Consider the following 22969-nt stretch of genomic DNA (forward strand, 5'->3'; position numbering starts at 1 on the left):
CACCACTCATATGACGCCACTCACATGACACCACTAACATGACACCACTCACATGACACCGATCGCATGACACAACTCACATGACACCACTCACATGACACCACACACATGACACTACTCACATGACACCACTTGCATGACACCACTCGCATGACACTTCTCAAATAACACCAATCACATGACACCACTCACATGGCACTACTCACATGACACCACTCACATGACACTACTCACATAACACCACTCACATGACACCACTCACATGACACCATTCGCATGACACCACTCACATGACACCACTCACATAGCACCACTCACATGACACTACTCACATGACACTACTCACATGACACTACTCACAAGACACTTCTCACATGACACTACTCACTTGACACCACCCACATTACACCACTCACATGACACAACTCATATAACACCACTTACATGACACCATTCACATGACACCACTCACATGACACGACTCACATTACACCACTCACATAACACCACTCACATGACAAAACTTACATTACATGACTCATATTACACCACTCTCATAACACCTCTCACATGACAGCACTCACATTACACCACTCACATGACACTACTCACATAACACCATTCACATGACAACACTCACATAGCACCACTCACATGACACTACTCACATGACACTACTCACATGACACTACTCACATGACACTACTCACATAACACCACCCACATTACACCACTCACATGGAAAAACTCACATAACACCACTCACATGACACCACTCAAATGACACAATTCACATGACACCGCTCACATAGCACCACTCAGATGACTCCACTCACATGACAACACTCACATGACAATCACATGACACTACTCACATAACACCACTCACATGACACCATGCACATGACACCACTCACATGACACCACTCACACGACACCACTCACATAGCACCTCTCACATGACACCTCTCACATGACACCACTCACATGACACCACTTACATGACACTATTCACATATCACCACTCACATGACAACACTCACATTACACCACTCACATGACACCACTCACCTAGCACCACTCACATGACACTACTCACATGACACTACTCACATGACACTACTCACATGACACTTCTCACATGACACTACTCACATGACACCACCCACATTACAGCACTCACATGACACAACTCATATAACACCACTCACATGACACCACTCACATGACACCACTCACATAACACCATTCACATGACAAAACTCACATTACACAACTCACATTACACCACTCACATAACACCACTCACATGACACCACTCACATGACACCACTCACATGACACCAATCACATGACACCACTCATATAGCACCTCTCACATGACACCACTCACATGACACAACTTACATGACACTATTCACATATCACCAGTCACATGACAACACTCACATGACACCACTCACATGAAACCACTCACATAGCACCACTCACATGACACTACTCACATGACACTACTCACATGACACTACTCACATGACACTACTCACATAACACCACCCACATTACACCACTCACATAGTTAAACTCACATAACACCACTCACATGACACCACTGACATGACACCACTGACATGACACCACTCACATAACACCACTCACATGACACCACTCACATGACACCGCTCACATGACACCACTCACTTTACACCACTCACAGGACACCACTCACATGACACCACTCACATTACACCACTCACATGACACCACTCACATGACTTAACTCGACGCCACTCACAGGACACCACTCACCTGACACCTCTCACATGACACCAGTCACATAACACCACTCACATAACACTGCTCTTATGACACCACTCACATAACACTACTCACATAACACCACTCACATGACACTACTTACATGACACCACTCACCTGACTCCTCTCACATTACACCACTCATATGACACCACTCACATGACACTACTCACACGACACTACTCACATGGCACCACTAACATTACACCACTCACATGACACCACTCACAGGACACCACTCACACGACACCACTCAGATGACAACACTCACAATACATCACTCACATGCCACCACTTGCATGACACCACTTACATGACACCACTCATATGACGCCACTCACATGACACCACTAACATGACACCACTCACATGACACCGATCGCATGACACAACTCACATGACACCACTCACATGACACCACACACATGACACTACTCACATGACACCACTTGCATGACACCACTCGCATGACACTTCTCAGATAACACCACTCACATGACACCACTCACATGGCACTACTCACATAACACCACTCACATGACACCACTCACATGACACCATTCACATGACACCACTCACATGACACCACTCACATAGCACCACTCACATGACACTACTCACATGACACTACTCACATGACACTACTCACAAGACACTTCTCACATGACACTACTCACTTGACACCACCCACATTACACCACTCACATGACACAACTCATATAACACCACTTACATGACACCATTCACATGACACCACTCACATGACACCACTCACATTACACCACTCACATAACACCACTCACATGACAAAACTTACATTACATGACTCATATTACACCACTCTCATAACACCTCTCAAATGACAGCACTCACATTACACCACTCACATGACACTACTCACATAACACCATTCACATGACAACACTCACATAGCACCACTCACATGACACTACTCACATGACACTACTCACATGACACTACTCACATGACACTACTCACATAACACCACCCACATTACACCACTCACATGGAAAAACTCACATAACACCACTCACATGACACCACTCAAATGACACAATTCACATGACACCGCTCACATAGCACCACTCAAATGACTCCACTCACATGACAAGACTCACATGACAACCACATGACACTACTCACATAACACCACTCACATGACACCATGCACATGACACCACTCACATGACACCACTCACACGACACCACTCACATAGCACCTCTCAGATGACACCTCTCACATTACACCACTCACATGACACCACTCACCTAGCACCGCTCACATGACACTACTCACAAGACACTACTCACATGACACTACTCACATGACACTTCTCACATGACACTACTCACATGACACCACCCACATTACACCACTCACATGACACAACTCATATAACACCACTCACATGACATCACTCACATGACAGCACTCACATGACACCACTCACATGACACCACTCACATAACACCACTCACATGACAAAACTCACATTACACAACTCACATTACACCACTCACATAACACCTCTCACATGACCACTCACATGACACCACTCACATGACACCACTCACATGACACCACTCACATGACACCACTCACATGACACCACTCACATGACACCACTCATATAGCACCTCTCACATGATACCACTCACATGACACCACTTACATGACACTATTCACATATCACCACTCACATGACAACACTCACATGACACCACTCACATGAAACCACTCACATAGCACCACTCACATGACACTACTCACATGACACTACTCACATGACACTACTCACATGACACTACTCACATAATACCACCCACATTACACCACTCACATAGTTAAACTCACATAACACCACTCACATGACACCACTGACATGACACCACTGACATGACACCACTCACATAACACCACTCACATGACACCACTCACATGACACCGCTCACATGGCACCACTCACTTTACACCACTCACAGGACACCACTCACATGACACCACTCACATTACACCACTCACATGACACCACTCACATGACTTAACTCGACGCCACTCACAGGACACCACTCACCTGATACCACTCACATGACACCACTCACATGACACCTCTCACATGACACCAGTCACATGACACCACTCACATAACACTACTCTTATGACACCACTCACATAACACTACTCACATAACACCACTCACATGACACCATGCACATGACACCACTCACATGACACCACTCACACGACACCACTCACATAGCACCTCTCACATGACACCTCTCACATGACACCACTAACATGACACCACTTACATGACACTATTCACATATCACCACTCACATGACAACACTCACATTACACCACTCACATGACACCACTCACCTAGCACCACTCACATGACACTACTCACATGACACTACTCACATGACACTACTCACATGACACTTCTCACATGACACTACTCACATGACACCACCCACATTACAGCACTCACATGACACAACTCATATAACACCACTCACATGTCACCACTCCCATGACACCACTCACATGACACCACTCACATGACACCAATCACATGACACCACTCATATAGCACCTCTCACATGACACCACTCACATGACACCACTTACATGACACTATTCACATATCACCACTCACATGACAACACTCACATGACACCACTCACATGAAACCACTCACATAGCACCACTCACATGACACTACTCACATGACACTACTCACATGACACTACTCACATGACACTACTCACATAACACCACCCACATTACACCACTCACATGGTTAAACTCACAACACCACTCACATGACACCACTGACATGACACCACTGACATGACACCACTCACATAACACCACTCACATGACACCACTCACATGACACCGTTCACATGACACTCTACACTTTACACCACTCACAGGACACCACTCACATGACACCACTCACATTACACCACTCACATGACACCACTCACATGACTTAACTCGACGCCACTCACAGGACACAACTCACATGACACCACTCACATTGCACCACTCACATTACACCACTCACATTACACCACTCACATGACACCACTCACATGACACTTCTCACATAACACCATTCACATGACAAAACTCACATAGCACCACTCACATGACACTACTCACATGACACTACTCACATGACATTACTCACATGACACTACTCACATACCACCCACATTACACCACTCACATGGCAAAACTCACATAACACCCCTCACATGACACAACTCACATGACACAATTCACATGACACCTCTCACATAGCACCACTCAGATGACACCACTCACATGACAACACTCACATGACAATCACATGACACTACTCAAATAACACCACTCACATGACACCACTCGCACAACAGTACTCACATGACTTTATTCACATGACACCATTCACATGAGACCACTCACACGACCACTAACGTGACACCACTCATATGACACTTCTCAGATAACACCACTCACATGACGCCACTCACATGGCACCACTCATATGACACCAATCACATGACACCACTCACATGACACCACTCACATAGCACCTCTCACATGACACCTCTCACATGACACCACTCACATGACATCATTTACATGACACTATTCAATTATCACCACTCACATGACAACACTCACATTACACCACTCACATGACACCACTCACCTAGCACCACTCACATGACACTACTCACATGACACTACTCACACGACACTACTCACATGACACTTCTCACATGACACTACTCACATGACACCACCCACATTACAGCACTCACATGACACAACTCATATAACACCACTCACATGACACCACTCACATGACACAACTCATATAACACCACTCACATGACACCACTCACATGACAGCACTCACATGACACCACTCACATGACACCACTCACATAACACCACTCACATGACAAAACTCACATTACACAACTCACATTACACCACTCACATAACACCTCTCACATGACACCACTCACATGACACCATTCACATGACACCACTCACATGACACCACTCACATGACACCACTCACATGACACCACTCATATAGCACCTCTCTCATGACACCACTCACATGACACCACTTACATGACACTATTCACATATCACCACTCACATGACAACACTCACATGACACCACTCACATGAAACCACTCACATAGCACCACTCACATGACACTACTCACATGACACTACTCACATGACACTACTCACATGACACTACTCACATAACACCACCCACATTACACCACTCACATGGTTAAACTCACATAACACCACTCACATGACACCACTGACATGACACCACTGACATGACACCACTCACATAACACCACTCACATGACACCACTCACATGACACCGCTCACATGACACCACTCACTTTACACCACTCACAGGACACCACTCACATGACACCACTCACATTACACCACTCACATGACACCACTCACATGACTTAAATCGACGCCACTCACAGGACACCACTCACCTGACACCACTCACATGACACCACTCACATGACACCTCTCACATGACACCAGTCACATGACACCACTCACATAACACTACTCTTAAGACACCACTCACATAACACTACTCACATAACACCACCCACATGACACTACTTACATGACACCACTCACCTGACTCCTCTCACATTACACCACTCATATGACACCACTCACATGACACTACTCACACGACACTACTCACATGGCACCACTAACATTACACCACTCACATGACACCACTCACATGGCACCACTCACACGACACCACTCAGATGACAACACTCACAATACATCACTCACATGCCACCACTTGCATGACACCACTTACATGACACCACTCATATGACGCCACTCACATGACACCACTAACATGACACCACTCACATGACACCGATCGCATGACACAACTCACATGACACCACTCACATGACACCACACACATGACACTACTCACATGACACCACATGCATGTCACTACTCGCATGACACTTCTCAGATAACACCACTCACATGACACCACTCACATGGCACCACTCACATGACACCACTCACATGACACTTCTCACATAACACCACTCACATGACACCACTCACAAGACACCACTCACATGACACCACTCACATGACACCACTCACATAGCACCACTCACATGACACTACTCACATGACACTACTCACATGACACTACTCACAAGACACTTCTCACATGACACTACTCACTTGACACCACCCACATTACACCACTCACATGACACAACTCATATAACACCACTTACATGACACCATTCACATGACACCACTCACATGACACCACTCACATGACACCACTCACATAACACCACTCACATGACAAAACTTACATTACATCACTCATATTACACCACTCTCATAACACCTCTCACATGACAGCACTCACATGACACCACTCACATGACACTACTCACATGACACTACTCACATAACACCACCCACATTACACCATTCACATGGAAAAACTCACATAACACCACTCACATGACACCACTCACATGACACAATTCACATGACACCGCTCACATAGCACCACTCAGATGACACCACTCACATGACAATCACATGACACTACTCACATAACACTACTCACATGACACCATGCACATGACACAACTCACATGACACCACTCACATAACACTACTCACATGACACTATTCACATGACACCATTCACATGAGACCACTCACATGGCCACTAACGTGACACCACTCATATGACTTTTTTCAGATAACACCACTCACATGACGCCACTCACATGGCACCACTCATATGACACCACTTACATGACACTACTCACATAACACAACTCACATGACACCACTCACATGACACCACTCACATGACACCACTCACATGACACCACTCACATAGCACCTCTCACATGACACCTCTCACATGACACCACTCACATGACACCACTTACATGACACTATTCACATATCACCACTCACATGACAACACTCACATTACACCACTCACATGACAACGCTCTCCTTGCACCACTCACATGACACTACTCACATGACACTACTCACATGACACTACTCACATGACACTTCTCACATGACACTACTCACAGGACACCACCCACATTACACCACTCACATGACACAACTCATATAACACCACTCACATGACACCACTCACATGACAGCACTCACATGACACCACTCACATGACACCACTCACATAACACCACTCACATGACAAAACTCACATTACACAACTCACATTACACCACTCACATAACACCTCTCACATGACACCACTCACATGACACCACTCATATGACACTACTCACATAACACCATTCACATGACAACACTCGCATATCACCACTCACATGAAACCACTCACATAGCACCACTCACATGACACTACTCACATGACACTACTCACATGACACCACCCACATTACACCACTCACATGGCAAAACTCGCATAACACCACTCACATGACACCGCTGACACGACACCACTGACATGACACCACTCACATAACACCATTCACATGACAAAACTCACATTACACCTCTCACATTACACCACTCACATGACACCACTCACATGACACCACTCACATGACACCGCTCACATGACACCACTCACTTTACATCACTCACAGGACACAACTCACATGACACCACTCACTTTACACCACTCACATAACACCACTCACATTACACCACTCACTTGACGCCACTCACAGGACACTACTCACATAACACCACTCACATGACACTCTCACATGACACCACTCACCTGACACCACTCACATGACACCACTCACATGATACCACTCACATGACACTACTCACATGGCACCACTCACATGACACTACACATATGACAATACTCACAGGACACTACTCACATAACACAACCCACATTACACCACTCACGACACAACTCACATAGCACCACTCATATGACACCACTCACATGACACCAGTCACATGACACCACTCACTTGACACCACTCTCATTACACAACTCCCATTACACCACTCACATGACACCACTCACATGACACCACTCACATGACACCACTCACATGACACCACTCACATGACACCACTCACACAACACCACTCACATGGCACCACTCACATTACACCACTCACATGACACCACTCACATGACACCACTCACATTACACCACTCACATTACACCACTCACATGACACCACTCACATGACACCACTCACATTACACCACTCACATTACACCACTCACATCACACAACTCACATTACACCACTCACATTACACCACTCACATGACACCACTCACATGACACCACTCACATGACACCAATCACATGACACCACTCACACGGCACCACTCACATGACACCACTCACTTGACACCACTCATTACACAACTCCCATTACACCACTCACATGACACCACTCACACAACACCACTCACATGGCACCACTCACATTACATCACTCACATTACACCACTCACATGACACCACTCACATGACACCACTCACATGACACCACTCGCATGACACCACTCACATTACACCACTCACATTACACCACTCACATTACACCACTCACATGACACCACTCACATGACACCACTCACATGACACCACTCACATGACACCACTCACATTGCACCACTCACACCACTCACATTACACCACTCTCATTACATCACTCACATTGCACCACTCACATGACACCACTCACATTGCACCACTCACATGACACCACTCATGACACCACTCACATGACACCACTCACATTGCACCACTCACATTACACCACTCACACCACTCACATTACACCACTCACATTGCACCACTCACATGACACCACTCACTTTGCACCACTCACATGACACCACTCACAAGACACCACTCACATGACACCACTCACATTGCACCACTCACATTACACCACTCACATTACACCACTCACATTACACCTCTCACATTACACCACTCACATTACACCACTCACGTGACACCACTCACATTGCACCACTCACATGACACCACTCACATGACACCACTCACATTACACCACTCACATGACACCACTCACGGGGAGGCATAGGGAAATGCCATGGGTATGCAAGGTGAGCTGGGGTGAAGCACAGGGTGGAGTACAGGACAGGCTCGAGGTGAGCACAAGGTGAGCTCAGGAATCAGGCATAAGGGTGAAGCTCCAGGGTCAGGCTCAGGGTGAGCTCAGGGTCAGGCTCAGGGTGGCCGCAGGGTGGTACAGGAATTAGGCTCAGGGTAAGCCTGAGAGATGCAGGCTCAGGGTGAGCCTGGGAATTGAGCACAGGATGAGCTCAGGGTGAAGCTCGAGGGTGAGCTCAGATTGAGCACAGAATTGAGCATAGGAGTGAGCTCAGGGAGTCAGGCACAGGACCAGGCTCAGGGTAGGCCTGAGATTGAGCACAAGAGATTGAGCTAAAGGGTGAAGCACAAGGGTCAGGCACAGGGTGAGCTCAGGGTAGGCTCAAGGGTGTAGGCTGGGGGTCAGGCCTGTGGGAATTGAGCACAGGGTAGGCTCAAGTGAGCATAGGGATTGAGCACGTAATTGGGCTCAGGAATTGAAACACAGGGTCAAACCCCTGGTGTTAGAATTGAGCTCAGGGTGAGCACAAGATCAGGCTCAGAAGATGAGCCTGGGTGGGCAGAGGTGGAGTTCCAGAGATGAAGCTGGGTCAGGCTCAGGGTCAGGCTCAGGGTAGGCGCAGGGTGAGCTCGGGAGTGGGCTCAGGAATTAGGCCTGCAGAGAACAGGCTCAGGGTGAGCTCAGGGGTGGGCTCAGGGTGGGCTCAGGGTTGAGACAGGGTGGGCACGAGATCAGGCTCAGGAGTAGGCTCAGAGGTCAGGCTCAGGAATTGAGCATAAGATGAGCTCAGGGTGGCTCAGGGTAGGCTCAGGTGAGCACAGGGTGAGCTCAGGGTGTCCACAGGGTGACCTGAGGTGAAGCTGGGGGTGAGCTCAGGAATTGAGCTCAGGGTGAGCCACAGAGGTGGCCGCAGGGTGAGCTCAGGGTGAGCACAGGGTGGAGGCCTCAGGAGTGGCCCAAGGTAAATACAAGGTAAACTCAAGGTAAACACAAGGTAAACTCAAGGTAAACACAAGGTAAACACAAGGTAAACTCAAGGTAAACTCAAGGTAAACTCAAGGTAAACACAAGGTAAACTCAAGGTAAACACAAGGTAAACTCAAGGCAAACTCAAGGTAAACACAAGGTAAACACAAGGTAAACACAAGGTAAACTCAAGGTAAACTCAAGGTAAACACAAGGTAAACACAAGGTAAACTCAAGGTAAACTCAAGGTAAACACAAGGTAAACACAAGGTAAACTCAAGGTAAACTCAAGGTAAACTCAAGGTAAACACAAGGTAAACACAAGGTAAACTCAAGGTAAACACAAGGTAAACACAAGGTAAACTCAAGGTAAACTCAAGGTAAACTCAAGGTAAACTCAAGGTAAACACAAGGTAAACTCAAGGTAAACACAAGGTAAACACAAGGTAAACTCAAGGTAAACTCAAAGTAAACTCAAGGTAAACACAAGGTAAACACAAGGTAAACACAAGGTAAACTCAAGGTAAACACAAGGTAAACACAAGGTAAACACAAGGTAAACACAAGGTAAACACAAGGTAAACACAAGCAAGAGCTGGAGAACTTTTAACAAGTTTATCTTCAGACTGATCATGGACTTGAAACTTGAATTATTTAGCAACTCCTGAAACTGGAAGATTTAGATGTGATGTGATTGTGAGGTAGAATATAATGAATAATATTAAGGCAGACAAGAGCCATAAGGTAGACAAGAGCCATAAGGTAGACAAGAGCCATAAGGTAGACAAGAGCCATAAGGTAGACAAGAACCATAAGGTAGACAAGAGCCATAAGGTAGACAAGAGCCATAAGGTAGACAAGAGCCATAAGGTAGACAAGAACCATAAGGTAGACAAGAGCCATAAGGTAGACAAGAGCCATAAGGTAGACAAGAACCATAAGGTAGACAAGAGCCATAAGGTAGACAAGAGCCATAAGGTAGGCAAGAGCCATAAGGTAGACAAGAGCCATAAGGTAGACAAGAGCCATAAGGTAGACAAGAACCATAAGGTAGACAAGAGCCATAAGGTAGACAAGAGCCATAAGGTAGACAAGAGCCATAAGGTAGACAAGAGCCATAAGGTAGACAAGAGCCATAAGGTAGACAAGAGCCATAAGGTAGACAAGAGCCATAAGGTAGACAAGAGTCATAAGGTAGACAAGAGCCATAAGGTAGACAAGAGCCATAAGGTAGACAAGAGCCATGAGGTAGACAAGAGCCATAAGGTAGACAAGAGCCATAAGGTAGACAAGAGCCATAAGGTAGACAAGAGCCATAAGGTAGACAAGAGCCATAAGGTAGACAAGAGCCATAAGGTAGACAAGAACCATAAGGTAGACAAGAGCCATAAGGTAGACAAGAGCCATAAGGTAGACAAGAGCCATAAGGTAGACAAGAGCCATAAGGTAGACAAGAGCCATGAGGTAGACAAGAGCCATAAGGTAGACAAGAGCCATAAGGTAGACAAGAGCCATAAGGTAGACAAGAGCCATAAGGTAGACAAGAGCCATAAGGTAGACAAGAGCCATAAGGTAGACAAGAGCCATAAGGTAGACAAGAGCCAGGTCAACTTGCAATATCCAGCAGAGGTGTAAGAAGTTCTTATACTCAAAACTAACCAAAAATTGGGAAAGAAAATTTTAATAGATCTTTCCATCCTAGATCATTACGAAGAAGCGAAAGAGAAAATAGAGAAATCGAGAAGTGAGGTTAAGTTAGGAGGTGAGACAGCGAAAGTCTGGTTAAATTACATACCTCCGGAAGATTACATTATTTAACAATACTCGAGGAAAAGTAAGATTTTTAAGTTTTTCATTTTATTTAAAAGTTGTGAGATGATATGAAAGATTTTGAAGGAACTACATAAAGTAATGAAGGAACTACATAAAGTAATGAAGGAACTACATAAAGTAATGAAGGAACTACATAAAGTAATGAAGGAACTACATAAAGTAATGAAGGAACTACATAAAGTAATGAAGGAACTACATAAAGTGGTGAAGGAACTACATAAAGTGGTGAAGGAACTACATAAAGTAATGAAGGAACTACATAAAGTAATGAAGGAACTACATAAAGTGGTGAAGGAACTACATAAAAATAATGAAGGAACTACATAAAGTAATGAAGGAACTACATAAAGTGGTGAAGGAACTACATAAAGTGGTGAAGGAACTACATAAAGTAATGAAGGAACTACATAAAGTAATGAAGGAACTACATAAAGTAATGAAGGAACTACATAAAGTGGTGAAGGAACTACATAAAAATAATGAAGGAACTACATAAAGTAATGAAGGAACTACATAAAGTGGTGAAGGAACTACATAAAGTGGTGAAGGAACTACATAAAGTAATGAAGGAACTACATAAAGTAATGAAGGAACTACATAAAGTAATGAAGGAACTACATAAAGTAATGAAGGAACTACATAAAGTAATGAAGGAACTACATAAAGTAATGAAGGAACTACATAAAGTAATGAAGGAACTACATAAAGTAATGAAGGAACTACATAAAGTGGTGAAGGAACTACATAAAGTGGTGAAGGAACTACATAAAGTAATGAAGGAACTACATAAAGTAATGAAGGAACTACATAAAGTGAAGGAACTACATAAAGTAATGAAGGAACTACATAAAGTAATGAAGGAACTACATAAAGTAATGATGGAACTACATAAAGTGATGAAGGAACTACATAAAGTAATGAAGGAACTACATAAAGTGGTGAAGGAACTACATAAAGTAATAAAGGAACTACATAAAGTAATGAAGGAACTACATAAAGTAATGAAGGAACTACATAAAGTGGTGAAGGAACTACATAAAGTGATGAAGGAACTACATAAAGTAATGAAGGAACTACATAAAGTGGTGAAGGAACTAAATAAAGTGGTGAAGGAACTACATAAAGTAATGAAGAAACTACATAAAGTGGTGAAGGAACTACATAAAGTAATGAAGGAACTACATAAAGTAATGAAGGAACTACATAAAGTGGTGAAGGAACTACATAAAGTAATGAAGGAACTACATAAAGTGATGAAGGAACTACATAAAGTGGTGAAGGAACTACATAAAGTAATGAAGGAACTACATAAAGTAATGAAGGAACTACATAAAGTAATGAAGGAACTACATAAAGTGGTGAAGGAACTACATAAAGCAATGAAGGAACTACATAAAGTGATGAAGGAACTACATAAAGTGGTGAAGGAACTACATAAAGTGGTGAAGGAACTACATAAAGTAATGAAGGAACTACATAAAGTGGTGAAGGAACTACATAAAGTAATGAAAGAACTACATAAAGTGGTGAAGGAACTACATAAAGTAATGAAGGAACTACATAAAGTAATGAAGGAACTACATAAAGTGGTGAAGGAACTACATAAAAATAATGAAGGAACTACATAAAGTAATGAAGGAACTACATAAAGTGGTGAAGGAACTACATAAAGTGGTGAAGGAACTACATAAAGTAATGAAGGAACTACATAAAGTAATGAAGGAACTACATAAAGTAATGAAGGAACTACATAAAGTAATGAAGGAACTACATAAAGTAATGAAGGAACTACATAAAGTGGTGAAGGAACTACATAAAGTGGTGAAGGAACTACATAAAGTAATGAAGGAACTACATAAAGTAATGAAGGAACTACATAAAGTGAAGGAACTACATAAAGTAATGAAGGAACTACATAAAGTAATGAAGGAACTACATAAAGTAATGATGGAACTACATAAAGTGATGAAGGAACTACATAAAGTAATGAAGGAACTACATAAAGTGGTGAAGGAACTACATAAAGTAATAAAGGAACTACATAAAGTAATGAAGGAACTACATAAAGTAATGAAGGAACTACATAAAGTGGTGAAGGAACTACATAAAGTGATGAAGGAACTACATAAAGTAATGAAGGAACTACATAAAGTGGTGAAGGAACTACATAAAGTGGTGAAGGAACTACATAAAGTAATGAAGAAACTACATAAAGTGGTGAAGGAACTACATAAAGTAATGAAGGAACTACATAAAGTAATGAAGGAACTACATAAAGTGGTGAAGGAACTACATAAAGTAATGAAGGAACTACATAAAGTGATGAAGGAACTACATAAAGTGGTGAAGGAACTACATAAAGTAATGAAGGAACTACATAAAGTAATGAAGGAACTACATAAAGTAATGAAGGAACTACATAAAGTGGTGAAGGAACTACATAAAGCAATGAAGGAACTACATAAAGTGATGAAGGAACTACATAAAGTGGTGAAGGAACTACATAAAGTGGTGAAGGAACTACATAAAGTAATGAAGGAACTACATAAAGTGGTGAAGGAACTACATAAAGTAATGAAAGAACTACATAAAGTGGTGAAGGAACTACATAAAGTAATGAAGGAACTACATAAAGTGGTGAAGGAACTACATAAAGTAATGAAGGAACTACATAAAGTGGTGAAGGAACTTCATAAAGTAATGAAGGAACTACATAAAGTGATGAAGGAACTACATAAAGTGGTGAAGGAACTACATAAAGTGGTGAAGGAACTACATAAAGTAATGAAGGAACTACATAAAGTGGTGAAGGAACTACATAAAGTAATGAAGGAACTACATAGAGTGGTGAAGGAACTACATAAAGTGGTGAAGAAACTACATAAAGTAATGAAGGAACTACATAAAGTGGTGAAGGAACTACATAAAGTAATGAAGAAACTACATAAAGTGGTGAAGGAACTACATAAAGTAATAAAGGAACTACATAAAGTAATGAAGGAACTACATAAAGTGATGAAAGAACTACATAAAGTGGTGAAGGAACTACATAAAGTGGTGAAGGAACTACATAAAGTAATGAAGGAACTACATAAAGTGGTGAAGGAACTACATAAAGTAATGAAGGAACTACATAAAGTGATGAAGGAACTACATAAAGTGATGAAGGAACTACATAAAGTGGTGAAGGAACTACATAAACTAATGAAGGAACTACTTAAAGTGGTGAAGGAACTACATAAAATAATGAAGGAACTACATAAAGTAATGAAGGAACTACATAAAGTGATGAAGGAACTACATAAAGTGGTGAAGGAACTACATAAAGTAATGAAGGAACTACATAAAGTGGTGAAGGAACTACATAAAGTAATGAAGGAACTACATAAAGTGATGAAGGAACTACATAAAGTGGTGAAGGAACTACATAAAGTGGTGAAGGAACTACATAAAGTAATGAAGGAACTACATAAAGTAATGAAGGAACTACATAAAGTGAAGGAACTACATAAAGTGGTGAAGGAACTACATAAAGTGGTGAAGGAACTACATAAAGTAATGAAGGAACTACATAAAGTAATGAAGGAACTACATAAAGTAATGAAGGAACTACATAAAGTGGTGAAGGAACTACATAAAGTGGTGAAGGAACTACATAAAGTAATGAAGGAACTACATAAAGTGATGAAGGAACTACATAAAGTAATGAAGGAACTACATAAAGTAATGAAGGAACTACATAAAGTAATGAAGGAACTACCTAAAGTAATGAAGGAACTACATAAAGTGAAGGAACTACATAAAGTAATGAAGGAACTTCATAAAGTAATGAAGGAACTACATAAAGTAATGATGGAACTACAAAAAGTGATGAAGGAACTACATAAAGCAATGAAGGAACTACATAAAGTGGTGAAGGAACTACATAAAGTAATGAAGGAACTACATAAAGTAATGAAGGAACTACATAAAGTAATGAATGAACTACATAAAGTGGTGAAGGAACTACATAAAGTGATGAAGGAACTACATAAAGTAATGAAGGAACTACATAAAGTGGTGAAGGAACTACATAAAGTGGTGAAGGAACTACATAAAGTAATGAAGGAACTACATAAAGTGGTGAAGGAACTACATAAAGTAATGAAGGAACTACATAAAGTAATGAAGGAACTACATAAAGTGGTGAAGGAACTACATAAAGTAATGAAGGAACTACATAAAGTGATGAAGGAACTACATAAAGTGGTGAAGGAACTACATAAAGTAATGGAGGAACTACATAAAGTAATGAAGGAACTACATAAAGTAATGAAGGAACTACATAAAGTGGTGAAGGAACTACATAAAGTAATGAAGGAACTACATAAAGTGGTGAAGGAACTACATAAAGTAATGAAGGAACTACATAAAGTGGTGAAGGAACTACATAAAGTAATGAAGGAACTACATAAAGTGATGAAGGAACTACATAAAGTGGTGAAGGAACTACATAAAGTGGTGAAGGAACTACATAAAGTAATGAAGGAACTACATAAAGTGGTGAAGGAACTACATAAAGTAATGAAGGAACTACATAAAGTGATGAAGTAACTACATAAAGTGATGAAGGAACTACATAAAGTGGTGAAGGAACTACATAAAGTAATGAAGGAACTACTTAAAGTGGTGAAGGAACTACATAAAGTAATGAAGGAACTACATAAAGTAATGAAGGAACTACATAAAGTGATGAAGGAACTACATAAAGTGGTGAAGGAACTACATAAAGTAATGAAGGAACTACATAAAGTGGTGAAGGAACTACATAAAGTAATGAAGGAACTACATAAAGTGATGAAGGAACTACATAAAGTGGTGAAGGAACTACATAAAGTGGTGAAGGAACTACATAAAGTAATGAAGGAACTACATAAAGTAATGAAGGAACTACATAAAGTGAAGGAACTACATAAAGTGGTGAAGGAACTACATAAAGTGGTGAAGGAACTACATAAAGTAATGAAGGAACTACATAAAGTAATGAAGGAACTACATAAAGTAATGAAGGAACTACATAAAGTGGTGAAGGAACTACATAAAGTGGTGAAGGAACTACATAAAGTAATGAAGGAACTACATAAAGTGATGAAGGAACTACATAAAGTAATGAAGGAACTACATAAAGTAATGAAGGAACTACATAAAGTAATGAAGGAACTACATAAAGTAATGAAGGTACTACATAAAGTGGTGAAGGAACTACATAAAGTGGTGAAGGAACTACATAAAGTGGTGAAGGAACTACATAAAGTGATGAAGGAACTACATAAAGTGATGAAGGAACTACAGAAAGTAATGAAGGAACTACATAAAGTGATGAAGGAACTACATAAAGTAATGAAGGAACTACATAAAGTAATGAAGGAACTACATAAAGTAATGAAGGAACTACATAAAGTAATGAAGGAACTACATAAAGTAATGAAGGAACTACATAAAGTAATGAAGGAACTACATAAAGTAATGAAGGAACTACATAAAGTAATGAAGGAACTACATAAAGTAATGAAGGAACTACATAAAGTGGTGAAGGAACTACATAAAGTGGTGAAGGAACTACATAAAGTGGTGAAGGAACTACATAAAGTGGTGAAGGAACTACATAAAGTGATGAAATAACTACATAAAGTTGTGAAGGAACTACATAAAGTGGTGAAGGAACTACATAAAGTAATGAAGGAACTACAAAAAATGGTGAAGGAACTACATAAAGTGATGAAGGAACTACATAAAGTGATGAAGGAACTACATAAAGTGATGAAGGAACTACATAAAGTAATGAAGGAACTACATAAAGTGATGAAGGAACTACATAAAGTGGTGAAGGAACTACATAAAGTGATGAAGGAACTACATAAAGTGGTGAAGGAACTACATAAAGTGATGAAGGAACTATATAAAGTAATGAAGGAGCTACATAAAGTGATGAAGGAACTACATAAAGTAATGAAGGAACTACATAAAGTAATGAAGGAACTACATAAAGTAATGAAGGAACTACATAAAGTAATGAAGGAACTACATAAAGTAATGAAGGAACTACATAAAGTAATGAAGGAACTACATAAAGTGGTGAAGGAACTACATAAAGTAATGAAGGAACTACATAAAGTGGTGAAGGAACTACATAAAGTAATGAAGGAACTACATAAAGTGGTGAAGGAACTACATAAAGTAATGAAGGAACTACATAAAGTGGTGAAGGAACTACATAAAGTAATAAAGGAACTACATAAAGTGGTGAAGGAACTACATAAAGTAATGAAGGAACTACATAAAGTGGTGAAGGAACTACATAAAGTAATGAAGGAACTACATAAAGTGGTGAAGGAACTACATAAAGTAATGAAGGAACTACATAAAGTGGTGAAGGAACTACATAAAGTGGTGAAGGAACTACATAAAGTAATGAAGGAACTACATAAAGTGGTGAAGGAACTACATAAAGTAATGAAGGAACTACATAAAGTAATGAAGGAACTACATAAAGTGGTGAAGGAACTACATAAAGTGATGAAGGAACTACATAAAGTAATGAAGGAACTACATAAAGTGGTGAAGGAACTACATAAAGTAATGAAGGAACTACATAAAGTGGTGAAGGAACTACATAAAGTGATGAAGGAACTACATAAAGTGGTGAAGGAACTACATAAATAATGAAGGAACTACATAAAGTGGTGAAGGAACTACATAAAGTAATGAAGGAACTACATAAAGTGATGAAGGAACTACATAAAGTGAAGGAACTACATAAAGTAATGAAGGAACTATATAAAGTGGTGAAGGAACTACATAAAGTAATGAAGGAACTACATAAAGTGGTGAAGGAACTACATAAAGTAATGAAGGAACTACATAAAGTGATGAAGGAACTACATAAAGTGAAGGAACTACATAAAGTAATGAAGGAACTACATAAAGTGGTGAAGGAACTACATAAAGTAATGAAGGAACTAAATAAAGTAATGAAGGAACTACATAAAGTGGTGAAGGAACTACATAAAGTGGTGAAGGAACTACATAAAGTAATGAAGGAACTACATAAAGTAATGAAGGAACTACATAAAGTAATGAATGAACTACATAAAGTAATGAAGGAACTACATAAAGTGGTGAAGGAACTACATAAAGTAATGAAGGAACTACATAAAGTAATGAAGGAACTACATAAAGTGGTGAAGGAACTACATAAAGTAATGAAGGAACTACATAAAGTGATGAAGGAACTACATAAAGTGGTGAAGGAACTACATAAAGTGGTGAAGGAACTACATAAAGTGTTGAAGAAACTACATAAAGTAATGAAGGAACTACATAAAGTAATGAAGGAACTACATAAAGTAATGAAGAAACTACATAAAGTAATGAAGGAACTACATAAAGTAATGAAGGAACTACATAAAGTAATGAAGGAACTACATAAAGTAATGAAGGAACTACATAAAGTGGTGAAGGAACTACATAAAGTAATGAAGGAACTACATAAAGTGGTGAAGGAACTACATAAAGTAATGAAGGAACTACATAAAGTAATGAAGGAACTACATAAATTAATAAAGGAACTACATAAAGTAATGAAGGAACTACATAAAGTGGTGAAGGAACTACATAAAGTAATGAAGGAACTACATAAAGTAATGAAGGAACTACATAAAGTAATGAAGGAACTACATAAAGTAATGAAGGAACTACATAAAGTGGTGAAGGAACTACATAAAGTAATGAAGGAACTACATAAAGTAATGAAGGAACTACATAAAGTAATGAAGGAACTACATAAAGTAATGAAGGAACTACATAAAGTGGTGAAGGAACTACATAAAGTAACTACATAAAGTAATGAAGGAACTACATAAAGTGGTGAAGGAACTACATAAAGTAATGAAGGAACTACATAAAGTAATGAAGGAACTACATAAAGTAATGAAGGAACTACATAAAGTAATGAAGAAACTACATAAAGTGGTGAAGGAACTACATAAAGTAATGAAGGAACTACATAAAGTAATGAAGGAACTACATAAAGTGGTGAAGGAACTACATAAAGTAATGAAGGAACTACATAAAGTGGTGAAGGAACTACATAAAGTAATGAAGGAACTACATAAAGTAATGAAGGAACTACATAAAGTGGTGAAGGAACTACATAAAGTGGTGAAGGAACTACATAAAGTGGTGAAGGAACTACATAAAGTAATGAAGGAACTACATAAAGTAATGAAGGAACTACATAAAGTGGTGAAGGAACTACATAAAGTGGTGAAGGAACTGTAAGGAACTACATAAAGTGAAGGAACTGAAGGAACTACATAAAGTAATGAAGGAACTACATAAAGTAATGAAGGAACTACATAAAGTGATGAAGGAACTACATAAAGTGGTGAAGGAACTACATAAAGTGGTGAAGGAACTACATAAAGTGGTGAAGGAACTACATAAAGTAATGAAGGAACTACATAAAGTAATGAAGGAACTACATAAAGTGATGAAGGAACTACATAAAGTAATGAAGGAACTACATAAAGTGGTGAAGGAACTTCATAAAATAATGAAGGAACTACATAAAGTAATGAAGGAACTACATAAAGTAATGAAGGAACTACATAAAGTAATGAAAGAACTACATAAAGTAATGAAGGAACTACATAAAGTGGTGAAAGAACTACATAAAGTGGTGAAGGAACTACATAAAGTGGTGAAGGAACTACATAAAGTGGTGAAAGAACTACATAAAGTGGTGAAGGAACTACATAATGTAATGAAGGAACTACATAAAGTGGTGAAGGAACTACATAAAGTGGTGAAGGAACTACATAAAGTAATGAAGGAACTACATAAAGTGGTGAAGGAACTACATAAAGTAATGAAGGAACTACATAAAGTAATGAAGGAACTACATAAAGTGGTGAAGGAACTACATAAAGTGATGAAGGAACTACATAAAGTAATGAAGGAACTACATAAAGTGGTGAAGGAACTACATAAAGTAATGAAGGAACTACATAAAGTGGTGAAGGAACTACATAAAGTGATGAAGGAACTACATAAAGTGGTGAAGGAACTACATAAATAATGAAGGAACTACATAAAGTGGTGAAGGAACTACATAAAGTAATGAAGGAACTACATAAAGTGATGAAGGAACTACATAAAGTGAAGGAACTACATAAAGTAATGAAGGAACTATATAAAGTGGTGAAGGAACTACATAAAGTAATGAAGGAACTACATAAAGTGGTGAAGGAACTACATAAAGTAATGAAGGAACTACATAAAGTGATGAAGGAACTACATAAAGTGAAGGAACTACATAAAGTAATGAAGGAACTACATAAAGTGGTGAAGGAACTACATAAAGTAATGAAGGAACTAAATAAAGTAATGAAGGAACTACATAAAGTGGTGAAGGAACTACATAAAGTGGTGAAGGAACTACATAAAGTAATGAAGGAACTACATAAAGTAATGAAGGAACTACATAAAGTAATGAAGGAACTACATAAAGTAATGAAGGAACTACATAAAGTGGTGAAGGAACTACATAAAGTAATGAAGGAACTACATAAAGTAATGAAGGAACTACATAAAGTGGTGAAGGAACTACATAAAGTAATGAAGGAACTACATAAAGTGATGAAGGAACTACATAAAGTGGTGAAGGAACTACATAAAGTGGTGAAGGAACTACATAAAGTGTTGAAGAAACTACATAAAGTAATGAAGGAACTACATAAAGTAATGAAGGAACTACATAAAGTAATGAAGAAACTACATAAAGTAATGAAGGAACTACATAAAGTAATGAAGGAACTACATAAAGTAATGAAGGAACTACATAAAGTAATGAAGGAACTACATAAAGTGGTGAAGGAACTACATAAAGTAATGAAGGAACTACATAAAGTGGTGAAGGAACTACATAAAGTAATGAAGGAACTACATAAAGTAATGAAGGAACTACATAAATTAATAAAGGAACTACATAAAGTAATGAAGGAACTACATAAAGTGGTGAAGGAACTACATAAAGTAATGAAGGAACTACATAAAGTAATGAAGGAACTACATAAAGTAATG

The sequence above is a fragment of the Cherax quadricarinatus genome, chromosome 6 (assembly GCF_038502225.1).
Source record: "Cherax quadricarinatus isolate ZL_2023a chromosome 6, ASM3850222v1, whole genome shotgun sequence".
In the NCBI taxonomy this organism is placed as follows: domain Eukaryota; kingdom Metazoa; phylum Arthropoda; class Malacostraca; order Decapoda; family Parastacidae; genus Cherax; species Cherax quadricarinatus.